Source organism: Mustela erminea, chromosome 14, assembly GCF_009829155.1.
Source record: "Mustela erminea isolate mMusErm1 chromosome 14, mMusErm1.Pri, whole genome shotgun sequence".
NCBI lineage: Eukaryota > Metazoa > Chordata > Mammalia > Carnivora > Mustelidae > Mustela > Mustela erminea.
The window spans coordinates 67,425,316-67,449,877 of record NC_045627.1 but is presented as its reverse complement, the minus strand read 5'-3'; the positions used below and the strand labels follow the sequence as shown (position 1 = coordinate 67,449,877).

The following is a 24,562-nucleotide window of genomic DNA, read 5'->3' as shown; positions in this document are numbered from 1 at the left end:
CTGGCATTCGTTACTAAAGTTAAATGTGTACGTATCCTATAAGCTAGTGAGTGCACTCTGAGATGTAGGTCCAGCAGGCATTTTGTGCACACATTCAACAAAAGGCATGTATAAGAAAGTAGCAGAATTTTTCATAACACTCGAAGTCTGAATTCAAATATCAGTATAGAAATAACATGTAGTATATTCCTACAGTGGAAAGCTGCACAGTATTATACATGACAATGTGGACGAATCTTATAAACATAATGTTGAGCAAAAGAAGTCATACACAAAAGATTATGTATCATATAATTCCATTTTAATAATTTCAAAAACACACAAAATTAACTTATGGTACTGAAAGTTCCTGAAAAGCAGAGTTGCTAAGGGCTAGTGATGTTCTATTTGTTGCCATAGATGGTGGTTATGAGGATATGTTCACTTTGTGATTATTCATTAAGCTGCATTATTATAATTTGTATACCTTTCTCTATGTGTGTGGTTTTTTAAAAAGATTTTATTTGTTTATTTGACAGACAGAGATCACAAGTAGACAGAAAGGCAGGCAGAGGGAGAGAGAGAGGGAAGCAGGCTCCCTGATGAGCAGAGAGCCCGATGCGGGACTCGATCCCAGGACCCTGAGATCATGACCTGAGCCGAAGGCAGCGGCTTAACCCACTGAGTCCCCCAGGCGCCCAAGGAAAACAAAAAACAAGTGGCCCATAAATGAATTACTTTCTCTTCATGTTTCAAGATTTATTCCTTTTTCAAATCCAGAAGTTTTGAGGTAGCAACAAGCATTTCTACATATTAGCTGCATTATGTATACTTATTGAATTTGAAAAATTGTTTATTAATAGACTTTATATTTTTTTAGAAGACTTTTAGGTTTACAGAAAAATGGAGCAGGAAGTACAGAGTTCCCATATATCCCCCCCATCTTTTTTCCCCACCAATAACAATTTCTTCTATTATTGGCATCTTGCATCATTAGCATGATACATTTGTTATAATTGTAGGCCAATATTGATACATTATTCTTTTTTTTTTTTAAAAGATTTTATTTATTTATTTGAGAGAGAGACAGGGAGAGAGAGCATGAGTGAGGAGAAGGGCAGAGAGAGAAGCAGACTCCCCGTGGAGCTGGGAGCCCGATGCGGGACTCGATCCGGGGACTCCGAGATCATGACCTGAGCCGAAGGCAGTTGTCCAACCAACTGAGCCACCCAGGCGTCCCTTGATACATTATTCTTAACTAAAGTGGATAGTTTACATTAGAGCTCATTCTTTGTGATGTGTATTCTGTGGGTTTTGACAAATGTATAATGACTTGTATCCACCATTACAGTAGAATGGATTTTAAATTTTACTTTTCGATTCCTACAGTTTCTATAATGATTATGCTTTCCCATTGCTGATTGATTTTGTCTCCTTTATAACTATAGCTATTTCCCAGAGAGGTTATAAACTTCTTTTTATGTCATTAGCCAGTGGTTTAAGTTATGTAACATCAAGTTAAGGATTTATTACCAAGTACTGGGCAAAAATAGTTGCTTTCTAGGCCTGAAATTTCAGAGATAGCCTATCTTGCATTTGTCTTTGGCAATTAGAAGATATGTCAATGTTCCCAGTGAAAGATTCTATAATAATGTTTCAGGGCTTGCCATGGGCTGTCAACCCTCAGCCCCACACTGAGGATTACTGAACCATGCTCTGAATCAACACAAGACTCAAGACAGGATGTGTAAGTTCTTACTCCTGGCACAGTCATACCAAAAGGTTTCGTATTCCTTAATATGTGAATATTGAACATATTCAACCTGGAGGAGGTCTGGACAGCAGATTTTCCCTCCATTCCTCAGGGAAGCACCTCAGAAGTGACTAATATCATGACAGGAAAAGAAGGTAACTGTTCTCACCTGCCTTAGTTCACATAGAAGCATGTAGTGTGGCTTCCAGTAAATACTCAGGACTAATGAGGAAAATCTAAATGACTGCATTTTGGTCTTAGAGTGAATTAATTTATTAATTTATTATTTGTCAAAGAGCGTGTGCAAGCAGACCGAGTGGCAGGCAGAGGCAGAGAGAAGCAGGCTCCCTGCTGAGCAAGGAGCCCGATGTGGGACTTGATTCCAGGACCCTGGGATCATGACCGGAGCTGAAGGCAGCTGCTTAACCAACTGAGCCACCCAGGTGTCCCTCTTAGAGTGAATTTTGTTGGATGTGTGGTTATGAGCACTGCGTAAGAGAGAAATCCACTTTTCAGTCATTGAGAACAACATACTGGAGTGTTGATTATATATTAGAAGAAGAGAAAGCAGATAACACTCAAATGTGTTCAGAAACAACCAAAAAAAGCACGTCATATAAATGCAGTTCATAAACAGAATTAATGAAATCCAAAGTCAAGAATAACATCAAAGGCAGCTCATAGTTATCATGAGGCAGGATGGGTTTACAACATTTTAAGCAAGATTATATAGAAATTATATAATTATATAAATTATATAGACCACTAGTGTGGTCTCATTATAACACTAATTCTGCTAAACCAAAACACTGGAAAGGATTAGATTGATATTTAATGATCCTAGGCTTTTTTAATTTTAATTTTTATTTATTTGACAGAGAGAGATCACAAGCAGGCAGAGAGGCAGGCAGAGAGAGAGGAGGAAGCAGGCTCCCTGCCAAGCAGAGAGCCCAATGTGGGGCTTGATCCCAGGACCCTGAGATCATGACCTGAGCCAAAGGCAGAGGCTTTAACCCACTTAGCCACCCAGGCGCCCCGATTCTAGGCTTAATGAATTTTTTTCTTCGTGGAAAATATTAAAACAACAAAATCATGAGAAGTTATTTACAACTGTAAGAAAATGATTGGTTTTCTCTTTTCTTTCCTTCTTTCTTTCTTTTTCTTTTTTTGTGTTTCAGGCTTTTATTTAAATTCCAGTTAGGGGGGCACCTGGGTGGCTCAGTAGGTTGATCATCTGACTCTTGATTTAAGCTCAGGTCATGGTCTCAGGGTCCTAAGATTGAGCCCTGTGTTGGGCTTCACAGTCAGCGGAGAGTCAGCTTCTCTCCCTCTCTACCCCTCTCCCTGCTTACTTGTGCTCTAGAATAAATAAATAAATATTTAATAAATAAAGTAATCAATTAATTCTAGTTAGTTAACATATAGTGTAATATTAGTTTCAGGAGCAAGACTTGTGATTCATCACACACACAGCACCCAAGTGCCCTCCTTAATCCCCATCACCCATTTAATCCATCCCCCACCCAACTCCCCTCCAGCAACCCTCAGTTTGTTCTCTATAGTTAGGAGTCTGTTTTATGGCTTGCCTCTCTTTTTTTCCCATATTTATCTGTTCTGTTCCTTAAATTTCACATATGAATGAAATCATATGGTATTTGTCCTTCTCTGACTGACTTATTTCGCTTAGCATAATACACTCTAGCCCCAACCACGTCATTGCAAAGGGAAAGATTCCATTCTTTTTTATGGCAGAATAATATTCCGTTGTAGATAGATACCCATTGTTAAACATTTTAATACCTATTTGTGTGCATACAAACATGGTGATAGATGCTTATTCAGTAAAATAGTGCCTTCAACTGCTAGCTACAACAAAGCAGTGTGTTACCTGAGTGTGAGTTGCTGTGAAGCTAGAAGGGAACTCTTCATTCATTAGTTCAGGTTTTCTCCTATATCACACTCTTTTGTATGAAGATCACAGGAGCTCTCAAAGTATCCTAAATTATATTTTCATCCTCTATCACCCATCTCTGTTGTTAGAGATTTCCATCTACCAGATCTAAATATTACTTTAAAATAACAAATATATAGACTTATACTTCTTTTCTGAAAATATTCTTACCCAATGATAAACCATGATCTTGGAATTCAGGTGTAACTGAGAAGGTCTCTGAGATATCAACAGGCCTTCACCTCTGAGCCCATGTCTGTTCTCTGCCAAACCTGTTAGCTGCCTTTGGAAATGCAAGGTTCTCAGATGTGTTCAGGTAAATAGAGCTGCACAAAAGTAAACACTTAATGGAATGTGGGGTTCATCTGTGCAGTTAATGATTTACTGAATATCCGACTCATCTGCAAATGAACTGTGTGCTCACTTTTCTGCTGTACGGGGGATGTCATTTGTTTTATTAAGAATGAATGTATTGGGGCACCTGGATGGCTCCATCAGCTAAGCGTCCAGCTCTTGATTTCAGCTCAGGTCTTGATCTCAGTGTTGTGAGTTCAAGTCCTACATTGGCTCCATGCTGCGTGTGAAGCCTACTTTAAAAAAGAAGAAGAAGAATGTGTTGTTCTTCTTACATGAGAAAGATTCTTACCCATGAACTCCAACTTTTTGACAATTGGTGCATTGTATGGGGTTGTACTGAGCCCTACCCTATACTCTTGCCTAATTTCCTTGAGAGCACCATGCCTGAAGTCAACAGGTTGAATTGTTTTTAATATTCATGTAAATTAGAAATCTACAGAAATCTCTTAATAGGGTTTGTATCATGTAAATAATTTATTTTTATGAGGACTTGTACTGTTTTGTTTAAAAGATTGCAAAAAAGAATATCCTTCAAGTCTCTGGGCCAGAGCTTTCAGAAGGAAGGGACCTTCTGTTGTTGGTTTTCACATTGTGTCTCATGTGCTGACTGAGGGAGTTAGTTCACAAACTCCTGCCTATTTATATTTCAGCAAAATTCTCCATTCCCATAGAAAAACCTCTCCCAGGGATGCCAGGAATCTGAGGTGTAGAGATTGAAACTAAACATGTAAGGACAGCTCCCTTAGGAACGGCAGGTGCTTTCACTGGTTAAAAAAAAAAAAAAAAAAAAAAATCACAGGAGTCCTTTAAACCTCTTTTTGGAAAAAATGTTGAAAAAAGATAATTTCTTTGGAATATGCTCTTTTCATTGATCTAAACACCCTTCACAACTACCAGATGTAAGCATGATTCTACCAAACCCCTTACGATGACAGATTATTTCTTACGCATTTCGCTGTGGGCTAGAATGTACCTCCACAAATAAAATCAAGGAGTGCCTGTATCCTGCCTTTACCTGAAAATGTCTTGGGGTTATAGTTATGACATGTCATCACTCAAAGAGATTAGAGCATCAGACTTAGAATAAGCTGGCAATAGAACCCCAAAAAGAAATATACACTAAGTTAACAAGACTGTAAAAACTCCAGAACCAGAAGAACAAGCAAGTTCCTGTCCCTTTACCTGAGGCAAAATAGGGAGTCATTCCCCATGGGAAAAGCAAATGAAACCTAACCCCAGACCTTCATTTCAGAGCCTCATCTCAAGAACTCTGAGGTTAGGAATAAGGAGTCTGATCACGCTTTATTTTCTCCAACTGGTACCAGGTTCTGTAGTGGAAAAGAGCCCAGCTGCTGCTATTACCTGTGCATGCTGGAATGGGTGAGAAGGTGGAAACACACCCACAAGTCCCTTCTCTCATCGCACTCACGAAACATCAAGAGTCTAACCCAAATTGGAACACAGTTAAGAAAATGCTGGAAGGGAAGTGGAAGAAATTGCAAGAGTGTTCTAGCTCTTCTCTTGAGGGCTCTAGATGCATTCTATCCCTCCTAATTTAGGGAAACCCAGTCTAAATAATCTTTCTCATCTTCCCATGCACTGTCCTCCTCTTCCCTTCTTTGCTACGTTCATGACTCCCTTCTTAATTTTCCTTCTTTTCTGCCTCATACTTCTTTTCGGTTCTCTTTTTCTTTACTTTCATTCCACTTGGAAGGAATATTTTTTGAATACTACAGTAATCTCTGGATACAGACCAGGCTCCGTAGATGCAAAGATGAATACAGCCATCAGAGACATGGCCTAGAAGAGGGGATGGGGGACTGTGACAGGTCCAGGTCTTAGCATGTGGATAGCGAAGTGCCAACAGGATATCTATGGAAGCAGACGGTACTGGTTGGGAAAAAACTAATCAGGAGCTCAGGAAAGAGGAAACTTACTGATTGTCTGTTACACTATAGGCACTGTGTTTGGTGTTGGGAATGGAGTAAAAAAAAGTAAAACCCAGCCCATTTCTCCAAGGACTTTAAGAAAACAAACAGCTGCATTCAAGTATTAGAGGTGCAGAGAAAGTGTGGGCAGGTGCAGAGGAGGCACAAAGAACAATGTCCAATGTGGGGAAGGAGATAAAGTTGGCCCCCAAGTTTCATTAACCAGACGAGCAAGGATGGTGTCCGTAGGCATTACATTTGCAGTTGGCCCTAAGTTCTATTGATACCAAATCGTCCCAGCCAATCTTGCCCATGGGGTAGGACTCGCTTTTCTGATTTGTATTCTTCTTTCTCTGACTGGGCACTGATATCCCGGAGGAGAACAGTCTCCATCTCTTCATGGGAAGGGGGAATCTGGCTACCTGTATAAGGCCTCCTGCCCACGTTGCTACAAGAAGCTTAAACTGGCTTTATTGTTAGGCTTAAACACTATGTAGATTTTCCAAAATAATCAATGATGGTTTACATTTTCCCCATGCATTTCCTGAGCCCTAGAATAAGCCTGATGGTGTTCTAGGGTGAGTGCTCAGACTTGAATGAGCTAGCACTCTGATGGGTTGCAAGAACTTTCTGAGAACACAAGGAGATAATTGCTGTGAGGCTTTTCAGTGGTGTAAGATCAGACAAAATTAACTTTATATTTCAAAATCCCTTCCCAGCGTTTGTGGTAAAGTCCCCTTTGATTTATCTTATTTTGAGCTGATGGAAATTCCCTCCCACGCTACCTACTCCCAACCCCATTTGTTTAAGCATCAGAGGAAACTCTCCTGTCTTTCATCACTCACCCATTTGTGTATCTCTCCTAACCCAAAACACCCTCATAGTCTCACTAAGTTAAGGTTTACACAAACAAGTTAACTCTCCCAGCCCTTTCTCGGATACCCGAGTTAACTCAGACAAACCAAAAAAGGAAACCCAAAGGTCACATACCTGCTGCATTTTTATCCCTTTAAAGGAAGAGTCCCCTTTTGTGTTTTTCCTTTGCCAACAACACTGCTTTCTAGCCACAAGTTATTGCTAAGAAAACAGGCAGACTTGAACAGTCCTGTGAGGTTCTATATATAGTTAAGTCAATATGACTGCAATCAACTCAGATATTTTTGCTCAGTCTAGGTCTGTTTTTCCAGGTTTTGGATGTAGACTGTCTACTTCCCTCCAAAATTACCTATTCCAGTGTTGTTTCAATTATGGTGATATATTACCTGAACTTTATTTATGATACTTTTCCAAGCTATGTGGGATTATTATTTTAAAAAATTATAGTGAAGTGTAAATTACTTCTTGCTAGTTCTGGGGAAGGAGGAGGATTACTGGATTTTTTTTTTTAAGGTTTTATTTATTTATTTGACAGATAGAGATCACAAGTAGATAGAGAGGCCAGCAGAGAGAGAGAGAGAGAGAGGAGGAAGCAGGCTCCCTGCCGAGCAGAGAGCCCGATGTGGGGCTTGATCCCAGGACCCTGAGATCATGACCTGAGCCGAAGGCAGAGGCTTTAACCCACTGAGCCACCCAAGTGCCCCGGATTACTGGATTTTTTTAATGAAGATATTTCTTTTTTTCCTCACTCTTTCTTTAAGTTTTTAAATTCCAGGTAGTTAATATACGGTGTCATTTTAGATTCAGGTGTACAATATGGTGATTCAGCGCCCCCATCCATCGCCCGGCGCTCGTCATCACAAGCGCCCTCCTTCATCCCCATCTGCTGTCTCACCCATCCCCCACCGGACCTCCCCTTTGGTAACCACCAGTTTGTTCTCTATAGTTAAGAGTCTGTTTCTTGGTTTGTCTCTCTCTCCCTCTTATTTTCTCTTTGCTCTTTTTGTTTGTTTGTTTCTAAATTCCATACATGAATGAAATCATATGGTATTTGTCTTTCTCTAACCAACTTATTTCACTTAGCATTCTACTCTCTGGCTCCATCCATGTCATTGTAAATGGCGAGATTTCATTCTTTTTTGTGGATGAGTAATATTCCTCTGTGTGTGTGTGTGTGTGTGTGTGTGTGTGTGTGTGTGTGTATCACATCTTCTTTATTCATTCTTCAGTCAGTAGAGCCTAGGGTTGTTTCCTTAATTTGGCTATTGTAGATAATGCTGCTATAAACATTGCGGTGCATGTATCCCTTTGAATTAGTGTTTTTGTATTCATTGGGTAATACATAGTAGTGCTATTGCTGGATCATAAGGTTAATTCCATTTTTAACTTTTTGAGGAGCCCCCATACCATTTTCCACACTGGCTGCACCAGTTTACAATTCCCACTAATAGTGCATGAGAGTTTCTTCCACATCCTTGCCCATACCTGTTGTTTCTTGTGTTGTTGATTTTAACTATTCTGTGTGAGGTCCTATCTCATTGTAGGTTTGATTTGTATTTCCCTGATGATCAGTGAGGTTTAGCATTGGATAATTGGATCTTTATAGTTTTTTGGCCATTTAAAATTTTAATTAAGTGCTCTATAGGCCGAAGAGGCTGAAGAGGTCTGAGGTAATCAGAAATGATAACAGTTCCTTTTAAATGTTAGTACCCATTTCGGGTACTCTTTCTGCTGTGACTGCTTTATTTCATATCGATGAAAAGAGCATAATCTGATAAAGTACATACCAAAAAAATTACCTCGTAAAATAAATTTGATTTTATGCCACACTAACTATCCTGCCCTTCCAAATATCTTGTTAGTACACAGAACGGCTGAGCTTACTTCTTACTCCCAGGAGAAATGGGTGATTGGTAAAATCATCAAGAGCAGGGGTTTTCTGCTTTAGTTCATCATCGAGAATTGCTAAAACTTGCACAGGACTTTAGAGGCACGTGCTTGGTCCCTAAGGTTTGGTAATCCTTCAAGCTCCTCAGTAGGCAGGATAGTTAAGAGTGCCCAAAAACATCTTGAACATTTCCCCAAGCCATAGCAAAACAAGCAAACAAAAACCTACATTTTAGTCCTGAGTCTGTCATTAATGACCTTTAATAACATTTTTAGTTTATTTAGGTCTCAATTTTCTCACTTGCATTATCATTAGGTGATCTCTAAGACCTCCAAGATTTTATGATATTAATATTCGAAGTATGCCCATTTTTACTAAAATTAAATTCAAAGATTCTGGCATCTTCTGAGATTTGGTGCTTGTGAGTCTTGGGTGTTTGTGGTCTTGACAATGAGGGAGCTATATTTGAGTGTTTACATCTGAGTGAATCACTCTCAACCTTTGAAAAGTGAATATCTAAAGTCAAAGTATTTTACAGAGTAATTACAGTCGAAGTAATTTACAAGTAATGTAAAATAAAAAATATTTTACATGATAATATAGGTACTTTTGGAACCAATTGATTAAAAATTAGGCAGGGGCACCTGGGTGGCTCAGTGGGTCAAAGCCTCTGCCTTCTACTCAGGTCATGATCCCAGGGTCCTGAGATGGAGCCCCGCATTGGGCTCTCTGCTCAGCAGGGAGCATGCTTCCCCCTCTCTGCCTGCCTTTCTGCCTACTTGTGATCTCTATCTGATAAATAAATAAAATCTTTAAAAAAATTAAAAATTAGGCAATACCAGAGGAACACTTTGATTTCATTAAAATTTACAGTAAATTTATATTTTGTTATTCACAACAGCATCTATGTATATTTAGACAATACCATTACTTATTATGTATCTGAGAATACCATTATTTATTATTAAGTTTCAGTGAGGATGCTTTCAACTCCAATAACCAATGAGGATGCTTTCAACTCCAATAACCTACTCAGATTGGCTTAAATGGTAAGGAAGTTTATAATCTCAACATATGGAGAATTTAGAGATGGGGTGGCTCATTGACTGTTTATTCCAGCACTCAGTGTTGTTATGAGGAGCAGGGATATTTTCAGTTCTCATCTCCTCACTGTGATGATTTCGTTCTTGTGGCTGCAAGTCACAGCAGGTCCACACCACGTCCAGACATAACAATACCCTGAAAAAGAAAAGGGTTATCTCTTGTCTCCTTAGAAGCAATAAGCCTTTCCCTGAAGTCCCTAGATAGGCTTTCTTCACGTAGAATTTGCCACAAATGGATCACATTTCCTTCCTAAATCATTAACAAGGACAGGAGGTTAAGGTAAACAGTTTGGGGGTAGAACTGGGAGGCCACCACCGTGACCGCTATGACAGATGATCCATCCTCAGTCTATATATACAGAACGCTGTTTGCAGAGCCATGAGAAGTTGGCATGTGCTACGCACTTCTTCCAAATACTCTGGAGCTCCTTGATCACATCCTGTCCATAATACCAATTGACACTCACCACACTATTAATGATTTGAATTCGCTTATGGATTAAAAAGATGAAATTAATAGTTCTAAAGCAGATCACCCTGCATAAGCATCTTCCCCAGAGGATAAATCTTAAATAGCTGCAAAAAATAGCACATGTCATGCTTAATATTTAATGTTGCTACTGAGAAAAACAGAGGGATCTGCCCAAGGAACAAATCTCAAATGAGATCACAGAGATTATGATGGGATATCATTACTGCCAATCATTTCTGCTATAGGAGTGGTAAGAAAAGGGGTCAGTGAGAAATAGACTTTCTCAAACAAAAATCGAGAGAATGAGTTGACAATAGACCGGTCTTTCCAGAAATGTTAAAAGAAGTGGGTTTTGTTTACCTTTTTTTAAAGATTTTGTTTACTTTTTAGCTTGAGAGAGAGAGAGAGAGAGAGAGTGTGAGCACAAGCAGGCGAACAGCAGGCAGAGGGCCCAATGTAGGACCTGATCCCAGGACCCTGGGATCATGACCTAAGCTGAAGGCAGACACATAACCTACTGAGCCATCCAGATGTCCCTAAAAGAAGTTTTTTGCAGAAGAGGAAAATCCTATAGGTCAGGAATTCAGGTCTACATAAAGTAAGGAAGAACCTCGAAAAAGGAATAAATGAAGGTAAAATAAAAACTTCTATTTTTCTTACTACTAATTGATCTAATAGACAAGTTTATTTAAAATCCTAATACCAACTACACATGCAATTATGTATGGTTATGCTATATATATAGTGTACGCTTGTACATAAGCAAAATGAAAGACTGCAGGAGCACCTGGGCAGCTTGGCTGGTTAAGCGTCCAACTCTTGATTTTGGCTCAGGCTGTGATCTCGGGGTTGTGAGATTGACAGGCTCTGCGCTTAGCAACACGTCTGCTTAACATTCCCTCTCTCCCTCTGCCCGTCTTCTCACTCATGCTCTCTCTCTCAAATAAATAAATAAAACATTAAAAAAAGGAAAGGAAAGAAAGTAGCAAGTTTAACCACAGACAGGGATGAATACCCGCAGAAACACCTCTCTCTAAAAGAACTTACACTCAGCATATAGAGAGATTTATCAAAATTCAATAATAAGAAAACAGCCCAGTTTGAGAATGGGCAAATAATTTAACAGACACTTCACCAAAGAAAATACATGAATGGTAAATAAACTCATGACGTGATGGTCCACATCTTAGTCAACAGAGAAATGCAAATTAAAGCCATATTGCAATACCACTCCACACTTATTAGAATGACTAAAATCAAACGAACGAACAATACCAAGAGCTGACAAAGATGTGGAACAAAATAAACTCTCGTATATGACTGGTGGACATGCAAAATGGCACAAATATTTTTTAAAAAAATTTGTCAGCTTCTTAACAAATTATATCTGTATTTACCTAGGTCAACATTCCACTCATAGGTATTTGACCACAAAAAATAAAATCTTAGGTTCATGCAATATAATTACATAATATTTAAAGCAAGTTTATTCGTAATTGACAAAAACGAGATATAATCCAAATGGGCATCAAAATATGAATGTATAAAAATTATATATCAAAACAATGGAATATGACTTAGTAATAAAAAGAGACAAACTAGTGATGTACACAATACGGATTAATCTCAAATACTAGTCAAGGAAGCCAGTCTTGAAAGGCGATGTATTGTATGATTACACGACATTCTGGAAAAGGGAAACCATAGGAATAGAAAACAGATTATTAGTCGCCAGGGGCTGGAGATGGAGGTAAATTGCAGTGGAGCACAATGGAATTGGGGGGTGTGATGGAACTGTTCTAGATCTTGAAGAGTGGTTATACAACTACTAGCATTTGTCAAAACTCATAGAGCACAAAAAAGGTGAATTTTACTGAATTTAAATGATCTGAATTGTATCTGATTCTGGCAAATGGCTAAAACACCAGGGGCTGCAAACACAAGTTGGGAAGTTGTTTTATGAAAAAGAATAGTTTGAAACTTTTTAGAGGAGGAGCGCCTGGGTGGCTCAGTGAGTTAAGTGTCTAGCTTCAGCTCGGGCCAGAATCCCAGGATCCCAGGATCCAGCTCCCAGCTCAGCAGGAACTCTGCTTCTCCCTTTCCCTCCCCTCCGTGCGCACTCTCTCTCTCACTCCCTCTCCCAAATAAATAGATAAAATCTTCAAAAAAAAAATTGGGGGGATGAGTTTTATAATCACTGGAATGTTGAGTCAATGAGCCGTTCAGGCCATAAGATGTGATTTTCAGCATGAATCTGTGTGTTAGAGACATACCCATGAGGAAAATAGTGGTAACCACAGACCAGATAATAGGGTGTGGTCTTCATCTTAATAAAGATAGTCCTTGTGTGGACGTGTTTGTGAGAACCAAGCCCATCTTCTGAATCATGGCCTAAAGTACAACAGAATATTCATCACCTGATACAGACATTGCAGATCTTTGGGCTAAAAGCCATTAAAATCCAGTAACAAATTCAGCTGTCAAGTGCCTTCCTCCTTTTTTGTTGAATTGTTTTTCCTTGCTCCCCAGTAGAGATCAAGCCTCACACACATTTTAAACAACTGGCCTATTTATATTCAGTAATTCCTTTTTTAGAGATCATCTTTTTCTCTGAGCACTATTGAACTTTTCATCTCCTCAATGCATCTGACATCCCTTCCATGTCCCTTCTGAGCCTATGAATACAAATCACTTGGCTTATCCCAGTTCTTAGAGAGATTTAACAGTGCCAGGGTGGGCAGGTGAACAGTGCCAAACAGAAGACTAGGAATGACAGGTGCCCCAGAGATTACTTAAATAAATAAATATTAAAGGGTACCTGAGTTGTGCAGTCGACTGAGCATCAGACTCTTGGTTTCAGTTCAGGTCATGGTCTTAGGGTCATGAGATTGATCCTCATGTTGGGCTCCATGCTTAACCCAGAGTCTGCTTGAGACTCTCTCTCCCTCCCCCTCTGCTCCTCTCTCCCACTTGCATGCACTCTCTCTCTCTCAAATAAATTTTTAAAAAATAAATACATTTTTTGAAAAATTAAATAAATAAATAAATAAATACATGTTTGGGGGCACCTGGGTGGCTCAGTGGGTTAAGCCTTTGCCTTCGGCTCAGGTCATGATCCCAGGGTCCTGGGATTGAGCCCCACATCGGGCTCTCTGCTTGGTGGGGAGCCTGCTTCCCTCTCTCTCTCTTTGCCTGCCTCTCTGTCTACTTGTGATCTCTGTCAAATAAATAAAATCTTAAAAACAACAAATACATACATACATACATACATGTTTTAAAAAAGAAAAGAAATAAGTTACAGATAATCTGGTAGAGCACGTGTTAAAAATAACACATGGCATTTTTAAACTATTTAAGTGTATTTTCTATAGGTGATATATTTTAATATTATCCTATTGTCTTAGTTCTAAATTCTCCAAGACAGATAATAAAACCATTTTTTTAAACCTCCCATGTGTTAGATAATGAACATAGGACAAAACAGAGGCAGGAAAAAGTCAAGGGAATGATCCCCCCCTCCCCGGACCCCATATACCTCTGTAAGCTGTAAGGTGGTCTTCTGAGGAAGGTGGAAGGCCTTTGGAACTAGGGAAAAGGAAGGAAATTGCTGGGGTCAGTGGCTGGCTTGGAAAAATCTCATTGTCATCCCAAGTCCTACCCTCTTTCTCATCCTAACAGCAATCACTCAATGCCCTGTGTCTTCCCAACCTCCCCGATACTGGCTCCCTTGGTTCCTTTCCTCTTTTCATCTTTGCCTTCCTAAGCTTCAGCCAGTAGGTTTCACCTAAACTACTACCCCGGTGTCCTTTATTAGTTTCTCTGTCTCATCTCTCTGGTCCACTCTACATGGTCATCACACTAATCTTTGTTCCACCCAGTTCCCATCATTCCATTTCTCGACTTCCCATAAATCCCTCTCACCCATGGAAGGACGTAGACATTCCTCAGACTGGCATTTCAGATTTCCCATGATCCGACTGGCACACCCTACACTTCCAACCTCTCCCATCTACTCTTTTTTTCATGGTATGTTTTACCATCTTCCACCCAAGCCTTACTCTTTCCTAGGTCGGTGGCTCTCATGCTGGACTCTGTGCTTGAAAATTCAACTCTGCCCTCAGTTTCTTAATAGCACCCATCCTTTTAAGTACAGCTCAGATGACAACTCTTGTATGAAACAATAGCTGACGCCCACAGCTGGGTATCCATATATTTTTTTCATGTTGTAAACTCCTTAAAGGCATGCTTTACATCTCATCTTCAATTGTATCGCCACACCCAATGCCTTGCTCAGAGTAGACACTCAATACATATTAGTTTACTCATTCAACAAACAAGTATGGGTTCTGAGTGGATAAACGAATAGATCTGAAATTAGAAATGGAAGAAAAGAAACCAGGTGCTTTGCTATTATTTTAAAAAGGCAGCAAAGAACACAGTTTGAGAACAATTCAGGAACCATTATGGACAGGAAAAGCAGATGGAGACTTTAAGCCCATGTGTGAAGGGCAGGAGTTGGTATACTGTGTCTCAGTTGCATCCTTCCAAAAGTCCGACTGCTCCATAAACTGTGACATATGCTGTTGTCCTCATTGTTTACAGGGAAGTCTTACTATCCAGGAGTATATGCAACCAAAGAGAGAGCCATGCAGAAATATGGTCTTCTGGTCTTCGAAATAGAATAGCAAACTGCAATAATTATTGTATCATTTTTATTTTAATATGTAGGAATTCGGTGTTTTTTGTTTGTTTGTTTTAAACCAGTGAATTTACTATCCAACAAAAGAGCTGAATCACTGACTGTAGGTACTGGAATTATCTCATTAAATATAAAATGATTTTCCCTCACCTCCTTCTCAGTGAACTTTTTATTGTCTCTTAGGGAGACAAGGCAAGTATATCCCAAAACTTCAGGATTCCTGGAGGAAAGTATCATCAGAACAACATATCACTATGAAGTGATGTTGTTTTATGAAAGGAGAGTCACAAAATCGATGGAAATCGATAGGGTACATTCCTTTAAACCAAATAGATAAAGAAAACTCTGTGTTCACATAGATTAACAAGGTAGTGAGTAGTCATTTGACAAAAATACCCTGTCACCAAAAAGTGGATTTACACATCACTTTTCAGAAACTTGGCAGCCATGTAAAATGGGGTCCACCTATACTCAATGCTGCTCAGCAAGTGATGAGAATCTGGTCACCAAGTGCCAATCTGGGCTACACGTGAACAGGCATCCTTTCTCCCCAACCTATTTAAAAGTCAGTAAATAATTTGGGGAGGATGAATATTTTTCCGGTTGCCACTTAGGGAATTTTCTTTCTAGTCCATCACACATTGATTAAACATGACTCATTAACACAGCTCTGAAAGGAGTGGGGAACAAGAAACACCTTTCCGGTCTCTTAGTCACTGCTCTATCCTAAATATGATTCTGTTCCTTTGTTTCAGCAAGGATTTTGTTTTTTTCTGGTTAATTCAAAACATTTAAAAGACAGCTGCCTTAGTACCAGGCATATGGTAGGAGCTTGATAAACAAATGTTTAATGAACGTAAGATTTCTTTCACTCTATGTACCAAGATAATGTCTTCTTATAAATGATTTTGCTAAGTACAGTAAATGATGAATGTTGAGGGGCGCCTGGGTGGCTCAGTGGGTTAAAGCCTCTGCCTTCAGCTCAGGTCATGATCCCAGAGTCCTGGGATCGAGTATCACATCTGGCTCTCTGCTCAGTGGGGAGCCTGCTTCCCTCCTCTCTCTCTGCCTGCCTCTCTGCCTACTTGTGATCTCTGTCTGTAAATAAATAAATAAAATCTTTTTTAAAAAATGATGAATGTTGAATAACGAATATAAATGCTAAAGTTCTTTTAATTTTCTTCTCTTCCAGAATGCTTAGTGCAGGACTCTGTAAACAGCATACACATGCACACATAGACATAGACTTAATAGCTATTGAGTTAGCTCAGAGGATCTTGGATGAATTACTTTGGAGTTTATGTATTTTGGGTGTGACTTTTCCATTGTTCCTGGAGAATTATGTTATTACAGTACCCCAAGGGGGGAAAAAGCCATGCTGATTCCAACGGTTCGTTAGCATGTTATACAGTCCTTATGGTTAAATAATTGGTCTATGGTTGCCAAGTCATAATAGATAGATTTTTATCTAAATGCATCAAGAAATTATATCAACACCATAATGCTGTTGGCGGCAAATATCCCCACTATTCAGACGGTTTTCATTCTGATTTAAGTTGTCATTTGCTCTTGGCCTGATCTATTTTGATAATGTCTATTTTCTTTCAGTTCAAAGCTATGGGCAAATTTAAATTTCAATGATACACCAGGCAGTGGGAAATGAGAGTTCAAGAGTTGAATGGAATATAGGCGTTGTCACTGTGTGTAAAAAAGCAAACAAAACAAAACCAAAAACCCCAACCTAGTCCTCCTCTTGTGTCTTCCTTTACTCTCACATGTCTACAAGCCTACAGCACTTTGGACACTCTGTTTACCAAATGGGGGCAGACAAGGGGAGGGGTTCCCACATCAGGCAACTCCACAGCAACAGCTGTGTGTCCTACAATTTATTTCAATTCTGACACTGTCTGTCTGGAGACAGTGTCAGATCCCTCAGGATCAGGGCTCAGTCCCACGAGACTGCCCCCCACTGCAGACACTGGTCACAAGCAATAATAGGTCCCCAGTTGGGCTCCTGGGTGGCTCAGTGGGTTAGGCCGCTGCTTCAGCTCAGGTCATGATCCCAGGGTCCTGGGATCGAGTCCCACATCGGGCTCTCTGCTCACCAGGGAGCCTGCTTCCTCCTCTCTCTCTCTCTGCTTGCCTCTCTGCCTACATGTAATCTCTCTCTGTCAAATAAATAAATTTTAAAAAAAATCTTAAAAAAAAATAATAGGTCCCCAGGTTACCTACATCTACTGTCCAATGTGGCACAAAATCCGAGGTTCCCATGATCTCCTCTCTCTTGGATTCAATTATTTGCTAGAGTTGCTCGCAGAACTCAGGGAAACATTTATGTTTACCAGTTTATTAAAGGATATGATAAAGGGTACAGAGGAACAGCCAGAAGAAGAGAGGCACAGGGCAAGGTCCGGGAAGGTCCTGAGCACAGGAGCTTCTGTCCCTGTGGAGCCAGGATGTCTCATCCTCCTGGTATGTGGATGTGTTCATCTACCTGGAAGCTCTCTGAACCCCATACCATTGGTTTTGTAAGGAGCCCTCATCAGGTAGCTATGATCAATCATTAACTCCATTTACAGGCCCTCTGCCCTTTCTGGAGCGACTTATTAGATGTAAAATCTTTGGCCTGGTTACTCAACCTCACTGAATTTCACTTTCCTCAGCTATAAAAGAAAAAAAACACAGTAGTACACACCTCTTAGAGTTGCTATAGGGAATAAGTAAAATAATGTATATAAAATACCTGGTACACAATAGACCTTAGAAAAGGTTAATTCCAGTCTCTCTTCCTTCTTAATAATCCAAACACTCACACGGTAACAGTATGGAGCTGCTTTCTTTTTTCTTTTTTCAAGATTTTGTTTATTTATTTGACAGACAGAGATCACAGGTAGGCAGAAAGCAGGCAGAGAGCGAGAGAGAGGGAAGCAGGCTCCCTGCTGAGCCGAGAGCCTGATGTGGGGCTTGATCCCAGGACCCTGGGATCACGACCTGGAGCCGAAGGCAGAGGCTTTAACCCACTGAGCCACCCAGGCGCCCCCGGAGTTGCTTTCTAATGTCAATTTAAGAACATTTTTCTAATACCTAAAAACACCTCCCTCCCATGGCTCATGAGGCCTTGTGTGATCTTGCCCCTGCTCGCTCTCTAGCTTCTCTCCTACTGCCATCCTCACTTCGTTTAGGACACTTACATAGAGTGGCATCACTTTTCCTCAAACTTACTTGGCTTCTTCTACTTCAGAGCCTTCTCAAATATTTTCTTCCCTGTCTAGATTCTAGAACAATCTCAATCCCTCCTTTTACCTGTATGACCTCTGCTCAACCATCCTCTTATTAGTCCAAATGTTATCTTCTTTGTGGGACTTGCCCTTCCATCCCTCCTCCAGATGACCTCTCCTCTCTGATAGAATCCAGAATTCTTTCTTTATAGTAGTTACCACATTCTTAATTGTGTATCAATGCATAATTGTTTGTTGTGAACCTCATTTGTTATAAATTGTGCCCCCCCCAACCAAATTCAGATGGCGAAGCCTCACCCTCAGTATCTTAGAAGGTGAGCGCAATCTGGAGATACGGCTTTTAATGAAGTAGTTAATGTGAGGCTGTTAGGATGGGCTCTAATCCAATCTGACTGGTGTCTCTGTATGAGATTAGGACACGCGGAGAGACAGCTGGGATGCACACACACACGGAAAAGGCCGCTTGAGAACACAACAGGAAGCCAGCCTCTTGCAAGCCAAGGAGGGAGAGGCTTCGGGAAAAACCTAGCTACTGACATGTTGGTCTTAGACTTCCAGCTTCTGGAACTGTGAGAAAACTAATTTCTTTCGTGTAAGCCACCAGAATGTTGTCCCGGCAGCCTTAGCAGAGTAGTACACTATTTAAGACCTACCTTCTTCCATTAGACTGTGAATTCTGTAAGGACAGGGAATATGTCCATATTTCATCACTGAACTCTCAACATACAGTTTAATGTCTGGCTCTAAGCCTGTTTTTGTGTAATTCAAGAATGAATGAGTAAGGGGCGCCTGGGTGGCTCAGTGGGTTAAAGCCTCTGCCTTCGGCTCAGGTCATGATTCCAGGTTCCTGGGATCGAGCCCCGCATCGGGCTCTCCGCTCCTTGGGGAGCCTGCTTTCTCCTCTCTCTCTCTGCCTACTTGTGATCTCCGTCTGTCAAATAAGTGAATAAAATCTTTAAAAAAAAAAAAATGAATGAATGAGTAAATGAATGACTGATGCAGGCTGATGTTGATTTTGTGCTGTAAGCTCCCCATCTTCCAGATCCACAAAGCTCTTCTCCTATGAGATTGACAGCAGACACATTGAGTAAGTATTTATTTCGGGTAGGCAGGAACATCCCAGAAAGGAAGAACCCAGGAGTGTCACATTCTAGGTCACCGAAAGGCTTCTGAGTGCATGACTCCAGGGCTGAACGTTGGGGGCTTAGGAGTGAGACCCCCCTACAGGTGGTGTGCGGTGGTCTATGCCGTTCCACGTGGGTGAGTGCCCACCATAGCAGGGCGCAGACACTGCGGGAATCCAGCGGCTCCCCTCGGGATTGGGAATCCCATCTAAGTGAGCTCCAAGTTCAGATTCCCCATTATTAGTGATAGCATGAGTCTCAAGCTAGACGTTAGGGTCCTCGAAAGCCAGATACTAAGCAAGTATTTGAGCATTATGCAGATTGGTATAAATTGACCCTTTAGGGAAGTCTAATGGCTCCAGGAAATGAGCCGAAAATAGAAAGTTTCTGGGAGTCCACCCACGTCTTTGGGTGTATGGAGACTTAACCCTCCTCAGCAGTATCTCTCCATTATTTGGTGGCTAAGTGCTTAAAATCTTGTCACTAACCTGTCACTCTTTGGAGTAAACATCACTATATCTGGCTGCCCCTTTTGAAAAATGAATCCCTATGTCATCAATTGTCCCACTTTTCAGTCACTGACATCTGATTTTAAATGAGTTCACCCCTTTCCTCCAGGTGGGCTTGACCGGGCCTGGGTCAGAATGAAGCAAAGAGGGCAAAGGCCGATGTAGGAAAAACAGGTCTTGAATATAAATCCGGCCAACTTCATAGTTTTTCTAGGAATCGGACATTCTGCCCACAGGCACCCCCACGAGCCTGGCCACCCTGTGAGTCACACACCTTAGGATTTCTACCATTCTCTGGCCACAAGGAAGGGGAATGCCACGTTGTGGCAGGACTGTGGTTATGAAAGATAAGGAAACATAATAAAGGGCATTTCCTTTACCTTTGTTCCTTTCTCCCCACAGACCCATAAAATGGTTAATGGGACTCCCCTGGTCTGAGAAATGTTCTGCGCACCCCCCCCCCCACCGTAAAGTTTGATTCCTGGAGGCAGATCTTTTTTAAATGCCCAAGTGTCAGATAATTGGAAGGGTGGAGTAACTGGAAGCCCGACACACCTTTGTCAGGACTTGTTAGGGAGTGAAGAACTAAAAGAAACGAGGGGGAGAGCAGGAGAAGTAAACATTTTTGAAAGATCACTCAGCTCTAACACACCTAGGCTGGGTCCGGATAAAAAAAAGGGGGGTCTGCAAACGTCTCGGAGAAAACGTCAGGAGGAGAGAGAGAGAGGGGGTTTTATTCAAAGTTGTTTCCAGTCCCTTCCAAATCTCAAAGAAGGTAAGTTCCAGGAGGTATTTGTCCTTCGTCTCCCTTCCTCTGGGACTTTGACTTGGCATTGCTACTTGGAATTTGCGTGTTTGTTAGAGAAAATAAGATGAAATTGTTAGGGTTCAAGCATTGCAGCAGAACACAATTAATTGATCCAAATGTTCCTTTGCTTTCTGCATTCTGCTTGGGGGAGGTCTTTTAAAGGAACAGTCAGAAAGGTTCCTCTGGGCGAAGAAGAAGGCCGGTTAAGATAAAGTGGGCTCTCGTGGCCAGTTGGGTTTTCTTTCTTGGAATTATTTTCAGTATTGTAAAATGGCTTCTTAAATTATTTTATTCAGAATAGGAGAGAGTTATGGTTCCTTCGATCTCAGTCTCTGGCACTTGCTCTCCCCCCTCCCTCCATTTCATTCTCTTCCCTTGAAGCAGAGACTAGCTCAGAGGTGAAGTCACAGAGAGGGTAAGTGGGGGCTTGTAGAAACGGCCCCTGAGCGCGAAGAGCTGAGATACCGCCTGGGCTTCGCGCCTGCAGGTCCTGATTAAGTTGGAGAGGATGGTTGGACATTGTTGTTTACCACGCTCTCAAAATACCGCCTCTAATCTAAAGTAAAGTGTAATATCTGAAACAGTATAATCCAGGAATTTCCTGGAGTCAAATTTAGAACAAGGAAAAAAAGAAAGGGAACGTTTTGTCTGTGTAACACACCTTTCCTGGCCAATTTGCCCCTCTCCCCAGATCATTCTGGGGTGAGAATTATCACCTTCAGTATCTCACTGGACGGCCTTAACTGCTCAATGACAAATGACCATGTTGCTTTTTTTGAAGTGTAGACAGAGCACCTGGCACATGGCTTCATGTGAGTCTCAGTTCATCAGTAGGTAATAGTCAGATTTGCTAATGTCCGTAAAATATAGTGAGGTTTTTTTAAAAGATAATTCGAAAAGCCGAGCTCTTTCTCCTCACCGCTGTCTGCTGCATCTTAGAAGTAAGGCACAGATCTAAGTCAGCTCCTGACGGCTGCCCTTCAGAAAATTGGAGGCACCAGCGTTACTCTGAGCCTCTTCAAAACACTCACACAAATCTGATCAGAGTTGACCTGGGGACAGTGACAGAGTCTTGCCTCAAGCTTGGATAGAAACTCAGATTCGTGAAATTGATGCCACCTAAGAACCAAGCTCATTCTCACTCAGATTATGCCTGACCAGAAGCAGCCTCGGTCTATGCGGTTTGGCTCATCTGCTGTTACTAACAGCAGCAGGACTTCATGAAAAAGGGCTGTAAACAAGAGGCAGCATCACAAACCTGGTGCCCAAACTCCATCGACCCCAAATTCTGGAAACCAGGGGTGTCAGATGTAGCCAGGGGCACACCTGATGCTGAGGTTTGTAGAGACCAAAGCCTCTGAGACAATCCACCCTAGGGCGCTGGTTTTCCTGGCATCAAACTGCTTGCTCCATCCGTGTTAACAGATCAGAGTAGTGCATGGTTTTCTCACCCTGTGACCATTTTGTTGTTTTGTTTTTAGATTTGAAGCATACAGAGATGGGAGTAATAAAAGCTGTAAAAAAAATACTTGTGGTTCCTTAGCAGAAGCTAGGGATTAATTCTTAAAATAGGAACTAGAAAATACTTAGCTTCTCCATTCCCTTCCTTATTGAAGACTAAGTGTTTCGTGGGTCATTATTTTTTTATAAGGTCTTTTATTTTATTTTATGTATTTGAAAGAGAGAGACAGATAGAAACAGAGATAGTGGGGTGCCTGGGTGGCTCAGTGGGTTAAAGCCTCTGCCTTCGGCTCAGGTCATGGTCTCAGGGTCCTGGGATCGAGCCCCGCATCGGGGCTCTCTGCTCAGCAGGGAGTCCGCTTCCCTTCCTCTCTCTCTGCCTGCTTCTCCGCCTACTTGTGATCTCTGCCTCTCTGTCAAATAAATAAATAAAATCTTAAAAAAAAAAAAAAAAAGAAAAGAAACAGAGATAGCGAGAGAGCACACAAGAGGGAGAGGGACAAGCAAGCTCCCCTCTGAGCAGGGTTAGATTTCAGAACCCTGGGATCATGATCTGAGGCAAAGGCAGATGCTTAACCACCTGAGCCACCTAGGCGCCCCCATAGGTCATTAGAGTAAGGTCACTGTGAGAGCTGACTCTCCGTAGCAGTGTTTTGTCCTGATTCGTGGGCGTGCCATCATTGGAATGGTTTTAGGTGAATGTGACATAATTTAAATGCAGTGGAAAGAAAAAATTCTAAAGAGTAGAAAAATGATTTTGAATTGTGTCTTTCTGCATAAGAAAATATCATGAGATCATTTTTCTACATCTTCTAAAGAGCATTAACTAGGACATCACCATGAGCAGCCCCTTAGCACTATAGGTGAAATTAGCATAATTTTGGAATTGAGAACCTAGAGACCTGCTCTTCCTTGGTTCTAGTGCAGTGGCCTAAACATCAAATAAGTTAAAATTAAAGAGTTAAAAAGTATGCTACTTGACAGTACTTCCATTAAGTAGTGTTTTGGGAGGAGAGTGAGCTGGGCAGGGAGGCACAGGCTCAGGCATGTGTCAGGGCTTGTAACTTTCCTTTCCCTAGCGTTACACTTCTTAAAACTATCCGCACTGAGAATGTTTAAAAAGGAAGTCCTGCAGGGATAGGATAGGCCCTATGGGACTATCCCAGTCCAGGTTTGTGCCTCGACCCATCACTTTCCTTTCAATGACTCACTTAAAAAATTTTTCATCTTGTGTTTGAATTAGAGGAATCTGCCTCCCAGCATAACCCTGCCACTTCAGACTTTCGGTGGCAAAGTCACCAGAACTCTGGCCTGAGTGTTCCAGGCCCAGAAAATCATTCTGAGCAGCCATGGGACTCAGCCTTCTCAGGGGCTTCGGGCTGAAAGAGAGGCAGCGGCCCATCCACCCACACCCAGCTCAGGCCCATTCTCTCCCTGAGCACCTTCTAGTAAGGATTCCCCAGGTCCTGGAGGCGACTATTTGATTTCTTAGCAGATGGCCCCTCTCCTTGTGCCCTCTGGAAGTTGGGGAACCCATGGCATTGTGCTGTACACATCAAAGCTCCATCATTACCACTTAAGAAAAAGATTGGGAGTGCCTAGGACAGTGGGTTATTTTTCTGGGTATAGAAAGAACAAGGAAACACTCACTAGATTTACTGCCTGGACGCTGAGACCTTCATCAATGGGAGCTATCCTCAGCCTGCCTTGATGGCGACAAGTAAAGGAAACCCAGCCAAACCCAAATGGATGGCTGCTGACAGCCACTTTCTTTACAGGATCAAAACACACAATAACTTGCGGGAAGTAAAAGCCTCCAGGGCCTGTTATAAACAGTACCTTTCAGGATAGTGTTTCCTATCAGTTCGGGTACCACCCTAGGTGGCTCCCCGTAAGCGGCCAGGTGCATTTGAGTGTTTAATCTCCAAAATGCCTCCTGGTCCACAGCTAACGACCAATTTAAAAAAAAAAAAAAAAAGAAAAAAGCAGAGGGGCTTCGGAGATACCAAAGGCAATTACTGCTTAAAAGCTTTCAAAAAGGGTATCTAGTGGCAGGTAGGTTTGTATGACAGTAGTCAAACATGTTCTAGCCGGAATGCAGACATAGACACAGGCCAGGTTTGGCCTTCTCAAGAGGCTGGACTCCGTTGTGAAATTGTTTATGGAGCCCCTCCTGTTTGGTTCTGGGAAACATACCAGAGTCAAAGCCACCTTCTGTGGCTTTTCAGATCCAGTCAGGAGTTTTTGCATGATGCCTCATTCCTTGCCTAGAGCTGCACTTAAGAAACTCCAGTGAGCAAGAAGTTGGCACGTTCAACCAGGCCCTGAAGCTAACTGTGCCCATCTTGGTTCATTCCACCAGCCTGCTGAGCAGCCGGTTTCCTGTGATCTTGGTTTTCAATGGGGAAGTCACCT

The 24,562-nt window shown here is 41.4% G+C and overlaps 1 protein-coding gene across 1 annotated transcript in view; it reads left to right on the top strand.

Annotated features, from left to right (window-relative positions):
- The first annotated feature begins 20,450 nt into the window (after window positions 1–20,450).
- COL17A1 (collagen type XVII alpha 1 chain) overlaps window positions 20,451–24,562 on the top strand; it is a 52,519-nt gene continuing 48,407 nt past the window's right edge. Inside the window, exon 1 of the mRNA XM_032311829.1 lies at window positions 20,451–20,653. The gene's annotated coding sequence lies outside the window, so the exon portion shown is untranslated. The remainder of the gene's footprint in view (window positions 20,654–24,562) is intronic.